This window comes from Myiozetetes cayanensis, unplaced genomic scaffold, assembly GCF_022539395.1.
Source record: "Myiozetetes cayanensis isolate MyiCay16 unplaced genomic scaffold, myiCay2020 scf7, whole genome shotgun sequence".
Lineage (NCBI taxonomy): Eukaryota > Metazoa > Chordata > Aves > Passeriformes > Tyrannidae > Myiozetetes > Myiozetetes cayanensis.
The window spans coordinates 49363922-49390998 of NW_026087964.1; the positions used below are offsets into that span (position 1 = coordinate 49363922).

At 36.6% G+C, this 27077-nt stretch overlaps 1 protein-coding gene across 2 annotated transcripts in view; it reads right to left on the reverse strand.

The window, feature by feature from the left end:
• The window catches only part of BMPR1B (bone morphogenetic protein receptor type 1B), a 240448-nt gene that overhangs the window by 178582 nt on the left and 34789 nt on the right, over positions 1 to 27077 (reverse strand). The window contains exon 2 of one of the 2 annotated variants that reach the window (XM_050338657.1): positions 11963 to 12033. The exons of the other annotated variant lie outside the window; for it this stretch is intronic. The gene's annotated coding sequence lies outside the window, so the exon portion shown is untranslated. The remainder of the gene's footprint in view (positions 1 to 11962; positions 12034 to 27077) is intronic. 2 annotated transcript variants of the gene reach the window in all.

Here is a 27077-nt window from a genome sequence, read left to right on the forward strand (position 1 = left end):
AACCATTAGTCTTGCTTCTAAATTTACCAAGCCTTCCACAGACAGTAGAGAAGTGCAGATGTTTAACATGAGTAAAATGGTACCAGCCCTATTTAGAGGAAAAAGAAAGTCCAATCCATCTGTTTTTACAAATACATACACTTAACTTTAATCTAAGCACTATTTACAAAAATACATGAAGACATAAAAGAGCATAATAAATTAATAGCTCACAAGAGGCAACAATGACTAATGACAGATCTTACTCTCCTTTCCAAAGCACTGGCCCAAGGGAACACAGCAGATAAAATTACCTAAGTTGACTTTCTGTGTTTCTGTTAAACCAAAACTTTGGTGTATTCTGAACTGTCTGTGTGATGTTTCCCAGCTGGAAGACACAAGCTTTCCTAAACAATTCAGGACTTTAATGTGACCTTACAGCCATCATCTTCTTTCATACAACCAAGGGATATGCTTGTTAGTTTATATGGGGTTTATCTTATCCATCAAATTCTCCTGCCTGAGCGCTGATATTGCCTACTTGTGGCCATACTGTCAATAGACCCTGCAAAAAACCTCTACAGTCATCCGACTCCTGGTCATGCACAGCAGTCAGTAAAACCGTAAAAAAGGAGTTGTGCAAAACCCTTCACGGGCAATTACTACCCAAGCGAAATAGTCCAACCCAGACAGATCTGCTCTATACACTGTTTGAAATCTGGACACTTACCCGGGTTTCTTTGCTTTGATGAAAATTGTCACCAGTGATTACTGAGTGCCAGCAAATTTGTACATACAAATGATGCATTACCTGAGTCAGAACTGCAAGTTCAGAGGTGAAACCAGACAGTACTCTGAAATTCTTGACGCTTCTGCAGCTGCATGTAAATGCCAGCCCTTGAGAGATCACTTTCAGTTATTTATTGACATAAACACAGTAGGTAACGTGTTAAAAAAATAAAATCCAGAAATGAAAGTGTAATTTCATCTTTAACCCAGAAAACTGACTGGCATTCCTCAGAGCTCTTCACATCCCACATCTCGTGTTGCAGGGATCACTTACAGAAATCTGCATAGGCTTTTCTATTCGCTTTATCCTGAACTGTAATGTGATTATACATGGAAGAACAGCATGTGTGCATATGCACTTGTAATTGAAACACAACAATTTTTTCTCCTCTCCCAATTTTCTTTTTTCCCTCCAAATTACCTTTTTCAACATATTTCCCAGGTGCTCTTCCCATTTCTTAGAACTGAACTGTTTATTTTTATTGTCTTGCATTTCTCTTCAACAAACTGTTAACAATTCCATGTCTGCCAAAAGCCCACATGTTGACCAAACTTTGAAAATATTAACAACTACCTAAAAGGACACAACTTTTGACCTCTTTTTGGTAAGATTTGCTCGTGTGAAATACGAGTTCACTATGATCTGCTGTGATGGTGCAATTATACAAGCATTTACTAAGTCCATGACTCCCTGTCCAATACCGAGTTTTATGACATTTCTGTCATTCACCATGCTCATATTCCTGAGTCAGGTTCACCATGACACCAGTGATAATGGTAAAACAGAGAAGTGCCGTGTCTCAATAAATTCCTGTTTTAAAAAAATAGTATGATTCTACCTTAATAGTGTAACTCCTGCTTATGAAAAATTTTTACATCATGGCAAATAAAACCAGAAGTTTTGTCTGGGAGGACAGATTGGGGGAAGGAAGAGAAGAAAGCATGCTGTCATAGAAAATCCTCTTTGTAATAAGAGAGGGGAAAAAGTCTTCACAAATTATACCCTGACAACAGACAACAGTCCAATTTACTTCAACAGAGTTCAAATATTTAATAATATTAAATTATTAATATGCAGTAATAATAATTGTAATATGTGGTTCAACAAGATGGTGACTGCAGCTTCTGGATGCTCAGTACCTAAAAATCCAGTGAAAGTTTATGACCAAAAAAAAACCCTAAAGTGGTACCAAGCCATTCTGCTGATACAAACAAATTTTAATTTATTTTTTTTTAAGTAATTTTATCTTGGTAGATTTTATGCCAGATCAGGTATCATCCTTCTTCCTGCAGCTGGTACCAGGCAGCTATAAATACATCATTGTGTGCTCTGCCAGGCTGACAAATACATGAGCAAGTTCTCACATCTGACCTGGTTCAAATCCACATGGCTTGGCTGTGCTGCAGCACTCACATGTAGTGACAAGTATTGATGATCACGGCCTCACAGAGTAACAGGCACTCTTGGACTCTCCAAAACACCCAGGGCTCAGCCACCAATATCTGGGATCAACACAATGACTTCCACAGGATATTTTTTTCTTATTTAAACATATGCAAATGAATAAAGTAATGTTTCTAATAATTACTGAAAATTAAAAAAAAAAAAAGAAAAAAAGAAAAAAATCTTATCACACACAATCAAAATCTTCTGGTAAATTTTAAAGTCTTAGATCTCTTGGGAAGCTTTCAATTTACTTCAGTGGAGTATGGATTGGGCCTTTTATCTCCTACCTGCAGCTGATTTAGCTCCAGCTCAGACTTGACAAAATCCTGCCAACATTAGCATGTCACTTCATAATAAACTGTGCTTTTTAACTGAAACTAACTGAAAGGTTGAGCTTTTGATGACTGCTTGCAATTACATTTTCATTTCCCTTCGTTGACTAGGCACATAAATGCTGTAAATCTCCATCATTTTAAATGAGGTCTATAAGGATCCTTTTCTTTCTTTTTTTTTTTTTTTTTTTTTAATCTTTTGGACTTAGATCAGTCTCAAACAAATTCATTGCTCACCTATCTTAGATGACATTTTAATTGTAGCTTTTAACTACACATATGCTAATGGAGGAAAACTGAGGAGAAAGTTCTTTGAGTATATATTCAGATGGAGGGGCTTTACTGCGAATTTTGTTTGCACTGCTGAACTTTATATCAATGTGATACCTACAAATATTATTAAATGCAATTGGAAAAAAAAAAGCCTCCAACAAACTTCCTGGATGTCAGAGGATTTTAAAAGAACAGAAGGATGGGCATGCAAAAAGGGAAGTGGAATCCTCACCATTCACAGCTATTTGAAACAAAAAAAAGGGATGTCTACCAACCTGAGGCTTTTTCCACATAAAACCACATTTGCTAAGGACCTTTCTTTTCTTTTGTAGCACTAGTGTTTAGTGAAATTCTTCATATATCTATAAATGCTAAAGATATAAGTGGAATAACAATATTTAAAGGTTTCATGTGTTTGTTGGAGTTTTAGATATGTAGAGTTTAAAACAAAAAAATCAAATCACTGTGGAAACCTTGAGACTAAAACCAGTTTCTTTCAGCTTTGACAAAATAAGTGACACTTTCTGTTGTTGCAGCTTTGCAATATTAATTGCTTAGTTTTTTCATCCTGGTGAATTATATTTATAACAAACATTACTATCTAAATGTAGCTGAAAGTCATTAAAGTAAAAAACATAGGAATCACCCATTACAATTGCTTTTCATAACAAAGGGATACAAAGACTATACTGAAGATTCATTCCCATTTCTCTAAACCAATATTCCCAAAACAGAAGCCCAAAATCCAACCTCAAAAAGTGCAACGTGTCTTAGAGCCATGAAAAAAGTAAATAAAAATTAAATGGGAAAACACATGCTGCAAATAATGTACAGAAAATTAAATATGTAAATAAAATATTTCAGTATTAAAACTTACAGGAAGTAAGCATATAAGTTCTCAGCTTTAGTAATTATTGAAAATAAAATACTAACCTGAAGATGACGATGTGAGGATTTTCATGTCTATCAAATAAACTTTTTGTTTTTTGAAAGTGGTGAAAGAGTGCATTAAAAACTTCACTGAAAGGCAGAACATTCTTCTAACCAAAACTACATAAATACATTTCTAACATACATCCCTGTAAACTAACATAAAAGAGGATACAGTAACATATTAGAGGAGAACACAACCCATGGTGCTCAACCACCAGCTGCCATCAGTAGGTGCCTTTCTACTGGCCTTGGTGAGATGTGAATGAGGATGTACCACATATAACCTGTTGCTGCACAAAGTTCTCCAGCTTTGGAGGTAATCTTAAAACCTGCACTCAGCAATTTAAAACACACATTTTCTGATGGGAAATGTAAATATGGAGGCATACCTATTACAGCAGAAAGCAGTGAGAGCAATGGCTTGTACATTTGGGCAAACGGAAGAACTTAGAATTACAGTTTTAGACTAGGCTGGAAACTCAATGACCACTATTAAAACACTGCAGAGGATAAGTACAAAGTAAGTTCATGCAGAAGTTTGACAGGAATACTCATAACAATTCCTTTCCTCAAGCCACTAAAATCTGTTCTCATCAGGGCAGTATTTCTCCATTCACGTTAAAAAGCACTGAAGCTATGAATCTGGTATATTTAACAAAGCCAATGAACATATGATGTTAAAAAAGTTATCAAGAATTCAGTGAAAAGTTCTAACTGCATTTTACTGTATTCCATAAAACCTAAAAACTGCTTAAATCAGTCTGAGTTCTTCAGACTGAAAGACTAAAATATATATTCTAACTTCTTATTCATTAACAAAATACTCATATCTACTTTATGTTAGAAATTTTACAGAAATTGCCAGAAAGGTCTTGTATTGAAAAGAACCATTTGCTACAATTTTTTTGTAATTCACATCACTTTGACTTCTCAACCATACCATCCTATTTTGTACAGGGATTTAAAATTTAAAAGCTTATATGAAGTTATAGTCCTAACTCCTATTACCTTTATTGAAAAATTGGTGCTTGATTTTTGAAGACTTTTTGAAAATCCAGAAATAGGGATTTATATATTAACTCCAGTAGCTATTGTGCTTTAGATGCAACTAAACAACTTATTCCAGAAGCATAAGAACTTGAACCTAAAACATGATACATTGCCTGATGAAGGATTAGTTAAGTGATCCTAAAAGTTTACATGGGAAATGTAAAAAATCTGGTTGCTACCTAGGTGTATTTAAAAATCATACGAAAAGTTTAGAAAAGGCTTTATATCTGCACTACAGAAAATAAATGTCTCCCTTCCCCCCCGTCAAAGTTGTCTCAAAAACAGAAAGTAAAGTACTGCTTAGGAAAAGATAAATACAGATTTATTTAAACAACACCTTAAAGAAGCAAAGTAGGCTACAACTCACCTTTGACAGCAAATTATAGCCACGATAAAGTTGCTAGTTTCATCTTTTCTAGTAAAAGAAGCAAAGACTACAAAGTCTTTGTAAGCTTACTGCAATGAAGCTTAATGCTCTCAGAAAGTACAATGTTTACAAGAGTAGTTTTTCACTGTAATTTGTATTGTTATTATTCATGCTATTTTACAAAAAATTATGACATCATATCATACATTGTGTAAGACCCAAAGACCGTGGGGCACTTAACTTCTCTCATTGCCAAATATTTTTTTCCTCTCGGATTGTGCCAAATAACTATCAGAAGTCCTACTGAGAGTCACCATTTCTAACCACCTTTTTAAGGGCTTATATACAGGCTAATATTACAATCTTGATTTTAACATATTTGTATATGGTGCCCTTTCCACACGGCATATTTGTATCCTGTGAGCAGTCGTTTCTTTAAGCTATTAAGTGGTATCCCTGTCTCTTCAGAATGAACAATCCATCAAGTTTAGAGATTAAAAAATTTTTTAAAATCCCTTTCTCTATTCAGTCTCAGGATCAGTCTCTCCTCTAGCAGCATCTGAAACAAGCATGATTTTGTTCTTTATTCCTCAAGTCTGAACAACTGAGGTTTTTCCTGGAATTTAAACTTAATTAATGGCTAACACCACCATCAACAAAACAACTCTTCCACCCAGTTCTTTAGTATTACTCTTTAAGGACAGTCATAAAGCCACAAAGAAAAAGACAGAACACTCAGTGGCTTTTAAACAAATGCTACCACATTTTAAACACGTGCATGTTTGCAAAAGCTCTAAGCCTCTATTGCTCAAACCACTTGTGGTTTCTCAGCACTTCTTTTTCGAATGATTGTGTCTTTATAAAATAAACATGTTTGAGACTAAATTACTTCTGTGTCTGTTGGGAATAATTATAAAATTAGCTCGTTCTAATTTACACTTGCAGGTTTTAAAAACATAACCTAATAGCATAGTGAGTCTCCTGGTGAAACCAAAGCCTGGCATGTCAAACATGGTTTAAATCACACACATGGACTTTGATTTTCTCAGTGCAGCAGCTTGATCTCTACAGCAGGCTTAGTCTATTGGTTTTAACTTCTAATTCTCCAAATAAGTATTCAATTTGTATGTCTCTAGAGACATACCATTCAACATGCCAATAGGTTATGCAATATATTAATTCAATTCCAGACACAGAGCTGTGATTTTCAAAATGTAGTATCTTCAAGCATGGTTTCGGTAGTTTGCAATATGTTGTTCATCCATAACACATAAAAGAGCTTAGGTCACTGAATATCTGTGTCCCAGATATGATGGACAGATGGGCTATGGCTCCAACCACACTACCTAGGAAAGTATTTAAGGTCCAGTTAACACTATTCAGGAGAGCAACACATGATATATTTTAACTCTGTCGTTCAATCCCACAGATTTCAGTGATCTAAAATATGTTTTTCCAGGAAGACAAATTATCACATTATCACAATGCTTCTACTGTACTACTCTGGTGCAGTACGTTACATTTTCGTGCATTAGGTAGTCACGACTTCAGATAATAATTTCCAGGGAACTGTAATTATCAGCTTGTTTCCCAAGTGTTTTTTGCTACTCCAGCAGACAACACTTGATGATATACTATGTATTTTCATACTAATATGCCAGGATTCAGTTCAAATAGTCTCAATCAGCAACAGGTAACTCTGACAAATCAAAATCTTACTCAGTTTCCTCCTCTTTTGCTCTGAACTTCCCAAGCAACACCTTTTCAGCACTAGATTTACAACTCCATGAATCCACAAGATGTCCATTTGTGATGAAAATTACTCATTTCATATGATGACAAAGGTTTGTTTCCACTCTCAGTGGCTAGAACAATTTCTGCTAGGCATCCTATAGCTTGTCTTTTCATCCAAGGCCAGGGGAGACGCAAATCGTACTTTCTGTACCAAGATAAGATGGGGTTTGTTTCTGTGTTTACATCCTGCTTTTGATCCCTCACAGCTGCAAAGGTTACATTACCCTGTCCTTGCGACCACAACTTGTTTCACATTATTTTCATCTTTTTATAAATACCCAAAGAGGCTTTTTATTTTAATCACATCATAACTGGTACTTTAGCCAGCAACTTTTCTGTGCATAGTCTGTGGTTTCAGACTTGTTCCACATTTCCCAAGCACTGTAAATTTTCCTTTCTTTGTCTTAGAGGCTTTTTAACACATTTTTTTTCCAGTACTTCCGCTTCTTCTCCCTCTGCAATATAAATATATAACTCAACACGATCTCATTCACAGCCTTACCCAAACTTCAGTCCTGCCAGGTACATCATAACATCCATCCCTTCACTCTCTTTTCCTGTGGGCATTCTTCTGCCCTCCACAATACTTTCTGCATTCCCAGTTTGAGAATACCTGTACTTGTCCTTGTTATACACACACCTGTATTAACACATATATATATGTCTGCGTATATATATGTGTGTGCATATACATCTATATGCCTATATATGAATACATGTATATTTATTTACAGGATATTTATGGATGCCTGTATATTGAATGCATCCATAAATAAGTATGTTCTATATGTAGAATTGACACACCATGCACATTTAAGTGGCTGTGCAGGGTGCAAAGCACTACAACCTACACTGCCTCTTTTAAACATCCTACACAACATATTTTTCCCAGTGTATTCTCAGGAGTTGGTTCCTTCTCTAACCCAATAAAAAAGTCAATACTAAACATTGTATTTAAAAGCCTGAACTACACATGGGGTATTTTCCAGTGTGGTTTTTCAAGTACACTTGAGTTTACCTTCTGGCTATTCTAAAGAATGAGTAACTCGTTCCACTCCATTCAGCAACATCCACTCCACCCCCAACCTCACTCTTCTGTACTAATCAGCTCCTACATACAAAAGAAAATGAACCACTATGTGAGAAAGCGATGTATTTTAACCAGACGCATTCCCTAGCGTTTTTGTTTTATAGTAGTCACCTTCCCAAGCTGAAAATGGCTTACCAGTAATCTGGAATGGACTATTAGAATATGAAACAGGAAAGGTAAGATCCTTGCATTATTTTCTATACAAATCAACCTTTCCCCATTGATATTTGTTCAAAATTATAACATGCACCAACAAACTGAAAGTCATGAGAACAGTTACTGATAGTTCCCAGACACAAAGTATTGCACACTTCACTGGCTCAGTGACTCCACTTCCAGCTCTCTACACTACTAGAAACGTAAATACCACTCAATTCTGCTCCTTCTGTGGAAGAATAACAATAAATCTTTCCAACTGCAGCTAGTGGCTGTTTCAGAGGCCTGGTTTTGTATTTGGATAATTAGGTTACAATCAATTAGGGGAAACATCCAAAATAAACAAGTCAAGACAACATCCAACTTCCTGGAAAGTTAACCTCCCCCACCAAACCAAACATTTCAGCAGTATTAAAGCTCTGTTCTTATTTTAGGAAAACAGTAACCCTACTTTCCTTTTTTCATTTGCAGTATAATGCTTATTCCTGCATTTGTTTTCCAAAAACATCACAGCACAGGCCAAGCTCCTTTGTGGCAAATACTATTTCTGGGGACAGCATTTGCTTTCTGACATAGCTCTCTGTTCAGGGAGAGGACTGACCAGAACATGCACGTGTTCAGTCATAAACCAGACAAGTATGAAGACTGCCCCAAGGGCTTCTTGATTTTTAAAAAGGCTCAAGGAATAAAGAATTAAGACACACATGGGGAGGATTGTTGGCTTGAACTTGAACTAAGCTGTGATAGAAAAAAATTACACCACTTATCGTAACTGAGAGGGAAGATATAGGAATGTCTGAAGGGTAGTTTATTGCCTTACACTCCCAAGGACCTGAGCTTTCCCAGCCTGAACTGGCAGCCCACTGGCATGTTTTCCAGCATGTTTTCAAAACTTTCATCCTACAGTCATGCACAATTTACAGACACACTTTCTGTGTATAATACAGAAGCATGTCATGTTGAAAATAAGGCTAATTTAATACTTAAGGGCATTGGGTTTGGAGCAGAAAGTGGGTAGGAGGCAGGGAACAGTTGACATTTTTCTTCATGAAGCCTGCAACCACTGCAGAAGTATTTAAACTAAAGTAGTAGTTACAAGGAAGCATGAGAGCTTACAAACTACAACTTTCTTTCAGTGATACTGTTAGCTGATCTTGCCTGTATAGCTCAGGTTCCTCCCACAGCTTCACACTAACACCAATTCACACAGCCAGAAACTGAATCTGCTGCTGACTATGTTTGGGAATTTCTGTCATTAAGTGCAATCCCTAAACTCTGCTGGGTACTGATAAGTGTGAACTCCCAGCTCTTCCACTCCCACAAAGTAACAAAGAGCAAGTGAAGTGCTGCTGCTGTTTGTGTGCCTATGGGCAAGCACACACAACAGAGACTTCAGATGTACTGATTTTTTTCTTAAACAGAGAAAGAAGTGCAGCAAGTCAAATCTAGCCTATGATATTTATCGTTGAGTGAGGTTTAATGGATGTACCAGAGGCATGGAGCAATCTCTAAGAAGGGATAACTTCTGCTCAATGTTCAGAAAACACAAGAGCACATTGTTTCACCAGAAGACTACACTTTGTACAGGTAACCGAGTCTCCCAAGGATGGGAGGAAAATTATTTGCCTGTAAGCAGCAAGTTCACACAGTATATACTACTGAATATGTAAGGTTACTACTTTACCTGAATTCTCTAGTGCAGGAAAGAAGGGGGAGGGAAAGGGGGGGAATGGAAAAAAAAAAATCAGACTCAATTAGATTCTAACCCAGTAAATTCTCATTTCCTTCAACATGGGTTTTGCCAGAATGAGATTAAGCTCAGGCCATATTAATTTATCAGTAAATTATTATTAATACATTTTTCTGTATGTTAGCATAGCAATTTTTCACCCTGCATCTTTAGCAATCTACCACTAGAACACATTCCTTCACTAGGAGTCCACAAGTCCTCCAACAGATGTATCACTTCAGCAGGAAAATTTCTTTCTCCTTTCATGAGTGATTGAGAATTTTTCCAACAGTGATTTAACTTTTGAGATCATATATGCTGAGTAAATTTAAAAATCACAAAATGTGAACACTTGAAATGATGGGCAATGGCTTCACAAGTCACAAGGAGGAAGACTAGAAGCACCAGAGTACATTAGAAGGATTTTATAGAACTCAGGGGCATTTTTTGTATTTATCAGTGGATAAGAGATCAAAGGTAAGCCTAAATTCAGAAACCAAAGACTTTGAAAGAACATTTTTATACCAGAAGTATTTTAAATGTGTTTTGCTAGGTAAGAAAGAAGGCAATGTAACTCTTAATGTCTACATATTCATACAATCATAAGGGTATGAAGGTGCCTATAGTTTTCTCATTCCCTGAAGTAGTAGAGTATATTACACTATAGTAAATACTTGTAAATTTACTTTATGTAAATTCATAAAAACTGCATCCATACATAATGCAGCTTTAAACTACTGATCAAGAAAGTTGTATAATGCTTACAAAGAAAACCTCAAAATCAGCTACATCAGCACAAAAACACAAAACTGATTTTTGGCCAATCTTCTGATTTCTCTTCAGCTTTGTTAGAGTTTTCTTTTTCTTTTTTTTTTTTTCCACTTTTCCAAACTATTTGACTTTTAAAAAGTAGACTTATGCCATGCTGTTCTTGATAATCTAAACATTACCATACAATTGGAGCCTTCATTCTACCATCCTGTTAAATGCAATGCTGAGCAAGTCAAATATGGATCTGCAGATGCAGTCCCAGAATAGGTAGTGATCAGCTTGTGCTATCACCCTCAGTTAGAGACTGCAGCCTCTCTCACATAAGAGATTGTAAGTGACCGTGTATGAATTCCAGCCCCTTTGAACAGAAATTGAAACAGGCTTGTGTTCCCTACCTGCAATGCACTGCACAAAGGACACACAGATGGTCAATCTGCAGCGTGTGGTAGCTGTTAGCAACTGCCACATCAAACCCAAGCACAGCTTTCAAAATTTGCCAAATGGAAACAAGGAAAGATGTAGATTTCTGCATCAAAAAAATGTAATTAAGAGTTCAACACTAAGCTGCACGTTATACTTCTAAATGTTTCTTGCAGCCTTTAATTCAACATTCAAATTTATTAAAAAGTTAGACCTTTTAGAACAACTTGAAGCAAGAGTCATTGAGGAAGGCGTGTCTCTCAAAGAAGACTTCCAGAGTTTTATTCCCTTCCCAGTCTCCTACTTCTGACAAGGCTAGCTATTTGCTGCTTAATTTTGAATGTGTTATCTCAATTAAAATAGATCTCAAGGCCCTTCTCTCTGCATATCAACTTCTGCACTCTCATGCGACAATACAGAGCAGTGAAGACAGCAGCAGCAAGCTTATACATTTTCTCTAGGAAATGGCATGGAGAAAACTCTTTTGTGTCTAAGACCTCTTGCTGAGTGTGTGGAAGCACAATGGAGTGAATTTGGGCAGGCCAGTTCAACGGTATATGGAAAATATCACAAGTTCCAGCAGCAGAACAAATTGCTATCCACTTTGTCATGCTGATCTACAGGTTTCTTATCTTCAGAGCCTTTTCTGATACCTGTGAAAGAATTACACATTCCATTCCCAATACAAGTAATGTTATCACATACTGCACTTACTACAAAGCACAAAAAGTTGAAAAAAAACCCCAAAATAAACAAATCCTCCATTGACCAACTTTCTATGAGCTCATAATAATGAACAGTGTCTTATCCTTATCAACAGATTCTGTCTCACCTTTACCAAGAAAAGTTGAAATGTTGCTTTCTCCTATTCAGCTCCCAGGAACAAAAGAAATTAACTCCACCCTGCAGACAAAGAACATTTTTTTAATGATTAGTAATATTCTGAAAGAAGGCTTAAATCATCACAGAATAATACAGACCTTCCAATTCCGGTATGATACTCAGGTAAAAAATACAGTGCTACCTGGAAAAAAGCCCACTGATGGCATATAGCTAGTTATGTATTTACTACCTTATTTCAACAAGTAACATGCAAAAGCTCCTATGAATTGCAGCTCACTGACAGCAAAATATTTAACAACACTGTTTTATGAGGAAAATTACACTTTTATATATTAGGTTCACTGCCAAGATAAAATGGCAATTTTGCAATTCACTACACAATCTTCAACCACTCATCAACAAGCAAAAGTGAAAAAGAAGATTGAAAAACAGCTGCAGAAGGATGACGATGATGATAATGAAAGCTGCTGGAAAATGAATGTATTACACGCCTGTGTTGTAAGGAAAAGAAATTTCATGCATTGAACAAAAGGCACAAGAGCAGAGAGGCAGGCAGAAACAGGAGGACCTGACCCTCATTTTCTTTGCTCTTTAATTAACTACTCCATTATTACACTAGAATGTTAAACAGAAATTATTCATTTAGACAGCTTCCCAAAATCTTTACAATTATGGAATCATTTAGGTTGGAAAAAGACCTTTAAGATCATTGAGTCCAACCATAAATGTCACTGCTTATCTTATCTGGAGTAGTTTTACGTATATATCAACAACAATTCAAGAGTTGCAGAGTGGCTCAGTTTCATTCCTCGCCCAAACAGTGGCCAAATACCTATTTCCTTCACAATACCAGAATACCTAGAAATTTTCCAAGGGCATAAATACAACCAACTTGCTGATAATGGCCCGATTCAAGTAACTGTCCTTGTTCCTACAGCAGATTTGTCATTCTACAGTTTTTATAACCTGTTGTTTGAAAGGAGAAATAATGTTGTACCTAGGTAATATGAAGGGGCAGTAATCAGATGCTACACATTTTAAATATGCAACTAACTTGTAATGACATCACTGATTCACAGTGTACATTACTATTTCCCTTTTTCCAGTATAAAAGGAAATCTCCATGAATTTTGTTCATAGTAGTTCTGTGAAAATTCATGTATGAAACCAGCTACTTAAGTGAGTTGTGATCTTTTGGTTTTCTTATATTTAACAGAGAGAGACCAGCTGTTAATGGTGAGTCTATGATCCCCCAAATACCTGTAACATTGACATCTTGGAAGATCTTGTGTATCCATAATATTCAATGTAGATTGAAATTCAGAAATTTCTTTACTCCCTAAGATTCACTGGAAAGATTTTGAAAGCTTCCTTTTTCATTGCTGAATGTCTTCAAAAGGACAAATACTGGGGATTCTACTTTTTCACATGCATCCAGTTGTGCACATAAGGTCATATCTATTCTGAAATACTAAGTTAAATTGTGTTTATATGTCCTAGAGGTCTGTCTGATGTTTACACAAAGTTACAGGTAGAAAAAGTTTGGTTTAACAATTTATTTTCAATCCACTCTATATCAAATTTCATCACCAAATTATTTTAACAGCAAAAATTTAACACGGTAACTTTCACCAGCATCAAAAACTTCCAAAGTTAGTAAACTTCCATCATCAAACTCTCATAGTGTCTTCCAAGCATTCACAGGCACAGACAATTCAACTCAGATTTCAGCTGCATTCACACCTGAGGCAGCAGTGGAAAGCAAAGAGGAAATGCCAACTTCATGCTTATGTATGGATAGAGGAAGAAAAATTCTGTTCTTGAACAGAAAAGGTAAAAATCTTGGATAAGCATGCCATATCATTCTTCAAACTTTTAAATTTCTGCTATCAAATGTTTCCGTAAGAAGCCACAGAATGTTGGATGGGACTGATTAGGATCCAAGTCCAACTGCCTGTTCCTTGTAGGACTATCTGAAAATAAACCAAATAACTAAAAGCATCATTAGGCCTGAACAAGTGACTGACAACCCTGCCAGTGAAGAGCCTTTTCCTAATGTCCAATTTGAAGTCATTCATATCTGTTTGACTCTGTCCTCTTACACAGTTAAAAGAGGGATGAGGATCCGATTGGGAAGTTACAATTTATGCAAGAAGTTAAATTTCCATGATCTTTTCCTGGAGGAGTTTAAACAGGATGTTTGGCAGTAAAGAATGACAGTTTATTCCCTTCAGCTCTCACAAAGGGACAATAATATCCTTCTCAATTTTACCATGCTCAGCAATAGGCAAAAACACTATAGGGTCATTTTCACATGATATTCCTGTTTTCTAGAATCTCTGGAAACCATTCTCCTAGTGCTTTTTACTGTATTTCTCAACTCCATTCTGCAGAGACCAGAGATTGATCTTGAGTAGGTACACCTTACAAGTGAATGTCCCCATTAATCACAGCACAGCCTCTCCTGCTTGAAAAAAATAATTTCAATTCATAGCCTTCAAGCATATGATTTCACTATCTTATTTTTAAAGGATTCCTCAGAAGAAGTATTTTCCCATGCCAAGATAGTGTTAAATACAGAAAGGGCGATACATTTCACTATAGACAGACAAGCCAGGTCTCTCTTCCTTTACCCATAACATTCCATGTAAGCTCCCAGCTCCCAGAAAAGCACGTTGTCCTATTTGAGAATGCTTTCCATTCTTCTCTTTAATTGACTTAATTTTTCTAATTGTGACCTAGAGGAGTTGCCTAACAAACGTTTCAACTGGCATTTAACCATATGCTACCTCTATGGGCTGGGTTAAAGATATAAAGACTTTCCTTCATTTTATTCTCAGAAAGACAAAAAGGTCGAGAATGAATAAGAAAAAATTACCTAAAAATTAAGCAGCTCAACTTATGATGACCTTTACTGGGCCAGTACAGCTGTGATTTGACATCCATGTGTCTGACCTCAGAATTGGTACGTAACCAATACAGGAGCCAAAGATGTCAATGCCCATAAAAACATGAAGAGGATTCAGTTAGCATTCACTCTAAATTGCATACAAAACACTTGCAATTATGAACTAATTTATCTTTCCTCTTAAACCCTGCAAGACTAGAGATAGAAAGCTGAACTTAACCCCGGTTCATACAATCTAGAATTTCATGAGTATTTATGACAATAAAAAGTTGCAAAACACTAAAGGAACCATAAAAATGTCCTGTTTCATAAGATAAGAAAGCTTTTTGCTACAACTTATATTTGTTTTGACCTCTTAAATGAAACTAAACAGTATTTTCATCGTTCTTTCACAGCTCTTTCAGAAAGAGAAACCACTCTGACAACCCAAGGAGCAAAGGCCCCCCCAGCCACTGACAGGAAAATGCCCTCTCCCCTCCTGCCATTTGTCAGCCTTATAGGCAAAAGAAGAGAAGCACAGATTGGAATAATTACACAGAAAGTTTTGGGCTAATTAAACCCATTACTCAGCATCAATAGTATTTAAAATCCATGGAGAAAATTAATAGAGGCCATCAGAAAGTTTCTAAGGGAGATGGATTACAGAAAAGTGCTACAGCATGAGGAATACAAGATTTCACTTGATAAAGCCTCCATGAGACAGAAAAAAAATGAATGGGAAGGTCTATGAGAATTTTTTTGTAAACATGTGTGAACATAACATATAGAAATATATGTCTGATTGTAGAAACCCAGATAATTCTTCTGGACATCAGTTTTCATCAGTGGCTTCAGTTCTCAAATTACCCAATATTATGATAGAATGAAATCAATTTAATGCATTTGCAGTTGTCTCTACCTAACAGTTTTATCAGGGAAAATTAGAAACGCAATACAGACAAGAAGGTGAGTAGGCACATCAATCTAATTACAAGTAGACAAAAAATTTAATCCAAATTTAAATCAATTCCTCCCCTCTTATTAGACTACATGATTTCATAGGACAGTCACATAAGATTCCACTTTTACTAACAATGGGGCAATGTGAAGTTTGCAGTTTTTCTAGTGGCATATCAGTGGGACAAGCAGAAGCCTCTAAATAAAAGAAAGAATAGAAGATTTAGCAAAACACTGAATTGACATGAACCTTCAGTTGCAGAGAACTGGATCTTCGGAAGGACATGACTCTAGCAGGAAGGTGGTAATCAGTGACGACTGTGACCAGTGACAACTGTGAATTCTTCTATTCCCCACTCACAGTCAAACACTAAGGGAAACAACATCACCTAGTGAGTAAGATGCTGATAATCTGCAACCTTAAACATAATTCACAGATATGGCTAAACTTTTCTCCCTAAGTTTCCTAGCTTTCCTAGCTAATAGTGTTTAGGTTATCAAGAGAAACACAAGGCCCTTTCTTGTAACATTTGAAGAGAATACAGCTATGCTATCCACTGCAGGCTGAGCTATTTCGATGTATTTCTTATTCCTTCCTATTTTCTGTACTTATTGTGCTGGAAAATAGTGCCATCTGAGAGATTCTCCAAGGTGCAGGCACTAAAAAACCCACAGGTGATCTCCTATACAATGAAGCCCTTTTCTTGCTCATGCTTTCCCACATACTCCCATAATATGCTTTCCCTGTCTATGGCTCCACGTCATTCAGGCATTCACACACTGAGCCTTCTTTGCTCACTGTTAGAATGACAAGCACCTATCTAAACAGAGACTATGAAACATGATCCACCTGTTTTCAACTGAAATCCACCAAAAAAAAAAAAAAAGAGACATTTCAGATTTCAGACTCTCTTTTGAAATAATACGTTCAAATATTTTCTTAGTATGAAAAGATGAAACTCTGCCCTTCCACTCCGAGAAGTCCATGCAAAGATAAGGAACATGGGAAATTTGGCTTCCGTATTTGCTGTGACTATTTCCATGGCACGAAAGCACCACAAATCGGATGATCAAGGAGTAAGGCTTAATTCATAATTCATGAGACTAGGTCAGAGAGTTATCCCAGGATTAATGAGATACAACACAATCATAAACAACCAAGACAAGGGCTGTCATTGTTTGATATTGTAATACATTCTGGGTTTGGGGTTTTTTGAGGTTTTGGGGATGGTTGCTGGTTTGTTCCGTTTTTTCTTTACTTGTTTTTCAAATGCATAAGTCTTTGATATTTAAAAAGTTTGATATTTAAATATTTGATATCTAAAAGTCTGATAAACAGCTTCAATATATAATTAATAACCTATTCAGCTTCAGAGGATTTTACTGCCTCCCTATCAGCAGAAATGCAGTAAGACTGCTTTCATTACCACTTACTTCACAGAAAAGAAACACAGTAATTAAACATATGTAATCACTTAAAACAAAGTCAACTTTTAAAGATTTTGAACAAAGTTTAAGTACAAACAAAACATGATGGTATAAATATCCCTTAAATTTATGTGGCTCTATTGAGACTTATCAGACTTGTCAATATTAGAATTCTGTATTCTGGCCAGTCATGAAATTAAGACTTGAGACATTCTAGTGTTGTTTTTAACTCTTAAGTTGAGGAGAAAAGGCACTACAGAAATCATGTGTGTTGACATTATGAGTCATCTATGCATTTTAAAGTAACTGCCACTATTAGTGTGAGGTACGTAAGTTTAAAGGAAGAATCTGAAAATACATTTTGAAGGACACTGAGGGCCACACATTCCCCACCTCCCACAGCTGGCATGCAGTGTGCTAGCAGAATTCCCAGCACAGTGGTCCAAAAAGAAACCATAAAGCCTATTCCTTTCTCCTTAGTGAATGCACACGCTGCATCATAATGTGTCATCCACCTGAAATAGACAGATGGTCTCCTAATGAACCCATCTCCTCAGTGTTGATCCACTGGGCGACAACCATGGAATGCCTATTAAAACACAAAAATACTTATCCAATTCAGCATCTAATTCTGGGTTTTCTTCTGTAAATCTGAGACCTTCAATTGAAACAATAGGATTATGACAAAAGTGAAATATGGTAAAATTATCCATGCATATGGTAGCTCCAATGTCCAAAAAATAGCTATAAAGGGCCAAGGTTACCAATAAAAGTTACAACATTTCAATTTTTATTCTCCCTTTTTAAATAAGCCTATCAATGTAATTAGATAGTGAGAAACTCTCACAGAAATGAGAATTACAGGTTATTTCAGGCTGATGCCAAAACATCAGCGTAAAAAAAAAAAAAGCAGAGAAAGTTCTAAATCCTTCCTTATTTACTACATATTATGCTATTATCATTTTAAACAAGGAAAAAAACACCCTTTCTCTCCTATTTTCAGGCTTACATCTCTGCATTTTGCATTAAAAAGACCACCATATACTGTAATAGTGAATTAGAGGTGGGGGACACACACAGCAGACAGAGACACAGATTTCCTTTCTGAAAAGATACAACCACATTGACACATAAACTACAAGAGAAATGACAGCCAGATCTTCTCCATTTGTGAATAGATTTCATGGCCTTGAAGGAAGGAGAGAAAAAGGGTGGGGGTGGGCTTTCCATTGCAACTTGGAATATGGCATATCATGCAATTTCAAATTGGATGGCCAAAACCAAATGAACACACATGTGAAAACTGGTAACTCAACAAACACAGCTTGCTTGATGAAATTGCACAACAGCAGCAAAATATTGGAGTAAGAAGTCATTTGTGAACCAAATGGTTGAAAAAACGTACCTCACTACAGCACAAAGCAAGTTACTAATTCACTACAGTAAAAAGTAAATTGTGAGTTGAATCTCAGAGCATGTTTCCTTTTGCCTTTGTTTACTTTGGAGTGGAATGTTCTTAAACTGCATAGGCAGCACACTAAATAACAATCACAGGGCTTGTGTGCATATATACTGAGTATGTGTAAATGTATATCTACAAATTGTACGAATATTGGGAATGATTAGAAGCCTTATGCCACAGAAATATATCATAGGCATGAAAAGTGTACCACATGACTCTTGAGTTATTAAGGGTCAAAAGTCAGCCCACATATGCAGACCTCTCCTCAAAACAAGGTTACCACAGTGACCTCTTCAGAAGTGCTTCCTCCTGCTGTACTTTTTGCCCATCTCTGCTCCAGGTTTTCCACGTAGTTGGCATTCCACAGATGGTCCCCATCACCCCCAAAGAAGTGCTCTTTCCAGATGAATTCCCCAGAACAGAACAGAACTTAATTTCTTTGACAGCAGAGGGATATTTTCCAGAAATTCATGATTTCCAAAAGCACAACTGGCTAACATTTAATCATTCCATGATCTTAGAAAATCTGGTAGAAGTATAAAGACATTTCAGAAGGCACTGATGTTCCAATAAGTGTTGGAAACTCTCTGACCAGCATTTGATAACTGTATGTTAAGGGATTTGTGGATCCCTTCTCATCATTTCAATAAAAATTGTATATTTGTAATAAAGCTATGCAATGTAATGCTTTTGAAGTTTTAGTCAACTATTTTAAATGTGGTATTCTAATGTCCTTTGATAAACACATAGAACAGTCAATAGTTCAGTACTCCAGTCTCTCCCTTTTCTTACTATTTTGTTGATGTTAATGATTTGCTAAGTTGATTTCCCTTCAACCATAGCCTCTGTTTCTCAAAGTTCCTTAAAAATTACTTACGTAACAAAAGACATTAAAGATAAAAGGGAAGGTATTCTAGTGTGTAATTTCCCAGCTGAAGTGTCACACCTTAACACACACGGCTGTGCCCATAAATGCTCTTCATACATACACATAGGCCATTTGACAAAATAATCCACGTTTATCACAGGACATTTGCATTTCGATTCCATGTTTCGCAATCATTTTCCAGGATTTCTGCTTGTATCTCTGGTGAAATGCTTGAATTCCAGCATTGTATATCCATTCTACACAAGGAAAAAAAATATCGATTTCTTCCTTATAAGAAATTTGGTATAATTACTAACAGAGTCGTTATTATAAAGAAATAAGTTATCTGTGTGCAGAAAGGATACATATCTCTTATACACGCTAAGTGGACTTACTGAGCATGTTTATTAGGAAAGAGTTGAGAAATCCTGTCACTCAAGATGATACAGAAATGTATACAAGGAAACTCTTTAATTTTCTACATTAGTATAATACTTTAAGGGGAAGTAATCAAAGAGAGGTAAACATAAATAGAATGAGAATAAAGAAAATCTTGATTTAATAATTGATTTTTAATCTCCTTTGCATTTACACTTCACTGACCTTAAAAAAAATAGATCTCATTATCACTGCCTTCTGTAACCTCTGAAACAAACATTAACTCTAAACCAAATTAAAACAGGATTTACAAGCAGTGAAATCACTCGCTAAAGGTATCTTATGTGAGTGGTAAAACGGGTTTACGCAAACGTTCTTTGATTCAAAATGAAGTTGCCAAGAAAAGAATTTTCCATGAGAAAAGTCTGTTCTAATTGCGAGTCAGATTTTTAGAGGTTTCAGTTCACTGCCCCAAAGCCTTCCTAGGATCTTCATGGAAGATGAGAATCATCATCTGCATCTTAAAATAGGATTCTGTAGAACAACTAAAAAACCAATAAGTAATATATTAATCTGGCACCTGCTGAGATTTTCAAATGAGCCATGGTGAGCTTCTGCTCCTTGGTAACACCACTGCACATTCCTCCTCACCTGGATGAAGACTCCAAATACTGCAGCTCGTAGAGGTTGCAGGAGGGGAGTTGCAAAGTGTTCACCAAAAGTAACCCAACAAAAAGTCCTTCAGCACCAGTGAAGTCTGGTATAAACCTGCCTGGTCACTGTCACAGTATTATCCAATAAGGTAAGCTGATTTCAAGCTTTCCTCTAATTCTAAATTTAAGTTTTCTGTTAAAGATTCGGTTTCTGAAAATTGAGATGGTAATCGTTCAATACTTTCCTGAAAGATCAAAATTCAAGTTACCTCAAAGCCAATGCATCACTCTCTTTTTTAAAGAAACACACCAGATCAAATTTTAAAAGATGGGTCACTTTTAATTGAATGTTTTACTTGAAAATATATTAGAATTACCACCAATCTTCAATGTTTAAATAAGATTAAATGTTTTACTTTTGCTATACCACTCCTCATGTTTACAGAATTTTTCTTTCTACCTTTTCAAACAATTTTGGCAATGCTGACAGTCAAGTGATTTTTCTTAGTTTTTCCTGCTTCCCTTGTGCCTGACTCAGGCTTGATTTCTAATGTCTGCAAAACATATTTGATGTCTGGACTACTAATCCACAGAGGTTTCTTTTTCAACTTGGTTCCTTGGAAGGTGATGGAATCAATTCTATTAGTGTTATTTTCAGGAAAAAAAAATTGATAGAAGTTCAAACACTACTGTTTTGTTTTAAATAGAGCCAGCCTTTGAAATTCAACTACCTGCCAGTGGTATAAAATGCCTTTTTAAGCAGTTCACATAACATAGCAAGTAATAAACATAAGGCAAAACTTTAGCAAGTATGAAAAGATAGGAAAACACCCACATGCCATTACAGCCTGTTTCAACCTATACATACAATATAAATCATGCATAAGGTAACAGTAGCTTAACTAATTCTATTAATCTCTATGAGTAAGCGTTTCATTTGGCCATTTTCACATCCTGCAATTATTCCAGAGGAAACGCAGGTTAAAGGTTCAACTAGCACTTAAAACGTCTCCTAAAGCATAATTATATATACAAGACTTAGCCTGTGGGTAAAATTGGGAAACCTACAACACAAAGCATTTATTTTTCCCAAATAAACTCCTGACTCCAATTACAGCAATAATTTTTTTTCATTATTGTTAATACTCAGTTCTACCCAAAGTGTATCTCAAAAGGAAAGGCTATCCACAGCCTGCAAAATTTGGGCCATGAAACTACTAGTATTCAGCTACAAGAAATGGTTAAAACAGAATCATGAGCCCCCTCTTCAAGTTCATTCAAAGGAAGAATCATAAACGCATAGTCACAGTTGTCAATTGCTCCATGTTCTGTAGGGGATCATTGCAAGGGCACAGGCCCCAAGAGCAGCCCCGTCTGTTTAATGGTAAAATAGGGTTTCAAAAACACAACACACCTATTTGCTTTTTTGTGGCTTGTTTTTGGAACAGAAACTGATTTTCAAAGATGGAAAGGGAGCCCACAAACTGTGCACTGTTGTGAGGTACCTATTCATCTAAACTATGCTCTTAAGGAAATAAAACAAAACAAAAGACCAAACAAACAACTCAATAAATTGAAATTGCCTGGCACATAGTGGGAAAAGGCTGACAAGAGGTGAACATTCAAACCAGGCAGGAATTCAAGTCAAGTAGATAATATACTACAAGAGAATCTTGCAACTCCTTCTTTCCATTAAATATGCATAATGAGTGCATAATGAGTACACATTAATTTGAAACAAAAATCTTCAGTTGTGTTAATCTGCCACTGGAAATTTATAAGGCACACAAATAAAAGGCTATTTGGCATTATAAACAAGGCTCTGATTTTGCTCAGCTATGGTCTCTTGATTATTGGATGTGAAAGCATCAATAGAAGGTGTTCATAATGAAGTTTGTAAGCACCAATTCAAAGTTTATGTTCTGGAAAACAACAACTTCTCTACTTATTTCAAGTGGTGCAATTAATGGAATCTAGCATGCAAGTCCCAAGGTTTTAGTTTAAATTTTAAAAAAATTCAACTTAAAAAAATTCATGAAAGGAATGTTAATGTTAAAAAAAGTTCTCAAATTCATAAATACTAGAATTAAGGCTCTTCATGAAGCATGAATTCAAACCTCTTATTCAGTGCAATGGCTATGCTCAATATTAAAAAGCATGCCATGTATGCAATCAAGGGGGAAAAAAACCACCACAACAACAAAAAACCACACAAAATACCCAAAAAAAAAAAACCCAGACCAAACAGCAGTGGTCCTGTGAACATCCTGTTTTAGATTATGCAAGAGTCTACAAAATCACTGTATCACCTCATATAAAAAGACTATATAAAAATATGGAAATTGGAGTTTCAAAAGATAATACGTAGTTAACTAGTGTCAAGCTGAAACTTTAATACAAAGCAAAATGACCATATTATATATTGAGTAAGAACTTTGGTTTCACATAGTTTTCCATTATTTATTTTTAAAAACATTCCACAGTTTTACTATAAAATCCCCAAATCACCCTAACTAGTTCTGACATATTTTTAGAGTTCTCCCAATGTTTTCCTTTCCTTGGCAATTTTTCTTTAGACTTGCATTAACATCTCACTCACCAACACAGACGGCTAATGGATCTGTATACGCATCTGCCAAAGGTGGCAAGCACTAAAATACAGGCAATAGAACAAAGCCAAATATGTTTTATGTTTTACACTCTCCCTAATTGTTTTGACCTTCCAACATCCAGGCACACAATAACATGAGAGAGCATCTTGAAAGGATTCCCCAAACATCTTCTACAAGGTAAAACATAAAAGTGTATGTATTTAGGAAGATACCTCTTTGCCACTAAAAATAACTTTCTCGTTGTTTCTCACTGAATTCAGTTTATATGAATGACACCTAGGGGATGGAAAGGGAATGGAAATGGCAAAATGTTGTTTCTCCAATTCTAGTGTGAGAAAACGTTCATCAGCTGACAAAGCAGCAGATAACTCCAAGGTCTCCCTGACCTTTCAGCACTATGAGGCAATCTTTACCCAAGGACTAACTGTTCTCACACAGTTCCTTTACTGTACAAGGTACTGATCTTTTTGTTAACACTGGGCATTCAGGTCTTCTTGTCCTACTTCTGTTTCCCCAAGAAAACTACTCAAGGTCAATGTAATCCCAGCCCAACAACGCAACATGGGATCCTGTTCCAAAAGTAGGTCTGTTTTTTCAGTCCCTTCCTTCTTCCTTGTTCAGTATCCACCACTGGAACAGGTTGCCCAGAGAAGCTGTGGCTGCCTCATCTCTAGAATGTTCAAGGCCAGGCTGGATGGAACTCTGAGTAACCTGGTCTAGTGAAAGGTGTCCCTGTCCATGGCAGAGACGCTGGAACTAAATGATTTTAAAGTCCCTTCCAACCCAGGCCATTCTGTGATTCTATGGTCTTAGTGATCCTCTAGATTGGAAATGGGAATCAACTCTTTGCATCAGTAATCCTTTCATTTTGATGGTAAAATTGTTGAAAGTGCCAGGCTTCAACATTTTGCTTGCTGGCAGGAATCAAGTTCTGGTGGTTTACAGCAGGAACACCAGAAGCAGGTTAGCTTTAAACACGGTATTTGCCCATGAGAGGCTCAGAATGTCCCCTCCTCTTTTTATTACAGTACTAGTGATTTGCAACACACTGCATAGAACCACATTATTGTTGGTGAACACTGGTAAGAACACTGCCAGCATTCACTGCTTGGTTTTGCCTCTTGGTCAATGCAAGAGGAACTCCTGGGTCACACTAAAAGTTTGCAAGGCATGAGCTGAAGTCAGTGCAGATAATGCGAACTATTCAAGCATTCCAAACGTGTCTTCCCAAACATTAGTCACTTGATGCATCCAAAGATAAGATATATTTTTGAAAACAGAGGCACATGATAAAAATAATCAAGACATTTATATGGAATCAGAGTGGATTCAGACATCTCTACAAATGGACCTTATTCAACACGCAAAGATTTTATAAATTGAGTGTTATTTTTTTCTTAAAGCATAAGACTTCTATAAAATTTGCGTGAGAAAAAGTGGTCAATTGACATATGTGATTAACAGAAGTATGCTGATACTTAAAACTGAGAAAATTTAAATCCATTATAAATAAACACTAATCAAAACAAAATCAATATGAGAATGTATGCATAGTCAAATGTAAATTTTTCTTTTTGTTGAAGGAAAGTATGACAGCATGCACCTGTTGTTTACAACCATTAATGAAAAGGTGCCAACGCAAACCAACTTGTGAACTCTCCGTGCTGCTGAGTAGAAAGAAACTAAGACCCTGATTCAGCAAGCTCCTACTTTTGCTGGAACATGTTACCCACCTTGAAAGTTCAAAGGAATGTCTCACCCAATACGAGCTGTCAACCTACAATAACATTTCAACACTTAGGGCTAAAATGGGAACCTAAAAAAGAGCCACAGCAACACTATATACTCTGTGAAGAAGTGTGATGTATACTTTCAGTTGGGGAATAAAGTTCCTTGTTTTTTTTGTCACAGATGGTCTGCCATAGCTCAATCACTGCCCACTAGAGTAGCTATTGGCCATGGGATTTCTACAGCTGCAGTTGGAGGGCAGAGTTAAAACCGATGGCTGTTCATTTATAGAAGATGCTCGGCGCTCTGCCAGTGAAGCATGGCCTTCTCTGTCAGTCACAACAGTTACTTCAGCTTTTCTGTACAAGGGTCCTACCTAGGAGGACAAGTATAAACCAGCACCAATTTATAATCCCTTATCCAGTATGTCCAGTAATTATCTTCCTCAAGAACAGTGCTGTGTCAAAGGCTAGTGATCAACCTATTTGTGCAATATGAAACAAAGAAAATCACCACCGGGAATTAGCTATACAGCTTTCATTCTAATTCCAATTATTGACAGGAAAGAAAGGACAGAATGAGCAAATTAAACACATTAATTATTAGTGCTTTGGAATCATATTTTTTTCTAGACAACCAAACCTCAAATCCTAATCAGTGGTCTTCACCAAAACACCGAGAATTCCAACAAAGCAAGAAAATCACCGGCTCTTTTCACTACAATCCCATCTGACCTAGCGCTGGGTGCAAAACAACCCTGGCCCTCTGCAGCCAGCCTCCATGCAAGCCAGGGCTCTGTCCCCATCACTGACCAACCCTTGCAGCCTCAACACTGCGCTTCCCTGCAGCATCCCTAGTTACTGTAGCCACTCCTGATGTAAAGTTGAGAATGTCTTTGGGCTCTAGAGCTTAGTTAATTATTAGAGCTTTCAAAATGCATCAGGTTGAGAAGAGCAAACCGAAACCTGCTAGATCTGTTTGCCTCTGTTTATCTTAAATCCCCTGATCACTAGTAAGATACTTAATATCTTAAAATAGATGGGTGTTTTTCAGACTTTTGTACAACCTGCAATTATTATAACCAGGTTTCATAAGGTGATTTTATGAACCCAATAAAAGCAAGCATCTGGTGTCTTCTTAGAGATGAGTGGGTCTCTTCTGAAAAATGAAATCTAAGATTTGTTCTTTGCAGAATATTTAAATATATACAGTTTGATTTATGGAGTACCCTTCCAGTTAGAATGTTACCTCACCATACGGAGATGCAAACCCCATGGATCTAAACCTACAATCTTCTATAACACTAATGAAACTCCACTACAAAAAAAATCAGGCCAATTACTGCTATATGGACAGGTGGCAGAGTTACAGGAGGCACACCACGCTGACACTGTTGGTTTTTTTGAGAACCAGAAATGAAGAAATGACAATAGCAGTGGCATTCAACAGCAATTAGTGATATTAAGCAGTAAATTGAGGAATGGCTTACAACAGGCAAAAGCACCCTTTCACTACAGCTGGTAGTAAACAGCTCTGTTGCCAGATGAGGCTGTGGTGAGAGACTGGGAGTTCCAAAACAGACTCAGGGCAAGAGGCTGGGATGTCACATCTCCAACACCCACAGCCCGACAGCGGTGGGTGCTGGTAAGGTCAATGGGATATGGATGCTGAGGGGACATCCTCCCTATGGCCTGTCCTCCAGAGTCACCATCAGGGACAGGTTCCCGAGACAGACCCACTGTTGTTCTGACTGATCTTAGCAGTTATTCTTGTTATTAATCAAAATCTGACTGTCAGGCTGAAGTGTTCAGTGTTTGAGAACCATTTTTTTGGGTTTGGCCACTTCTCAGCACTTACATACAGAAAATTTCAGTCCCACAAACACAGAATCAAAACATTTTGATAAAGCCTAATGCTTTACAAATTAATTTTCATTTTGTTTCCTTCTATTGTTTAAATGCAGGGAAACTCTCACACGCATATAAATGACACAGAATTGTGAAACACAAATAACTACTTAACTTTTTTTAAAACTTGATTTTCCTTTGCCTTCATGTCTGAATGTTACAAAGTGAAAAAAGAATCAATTGTGTACTTCAGCTAAAACATTCATAAAACCTTTCATAAAACA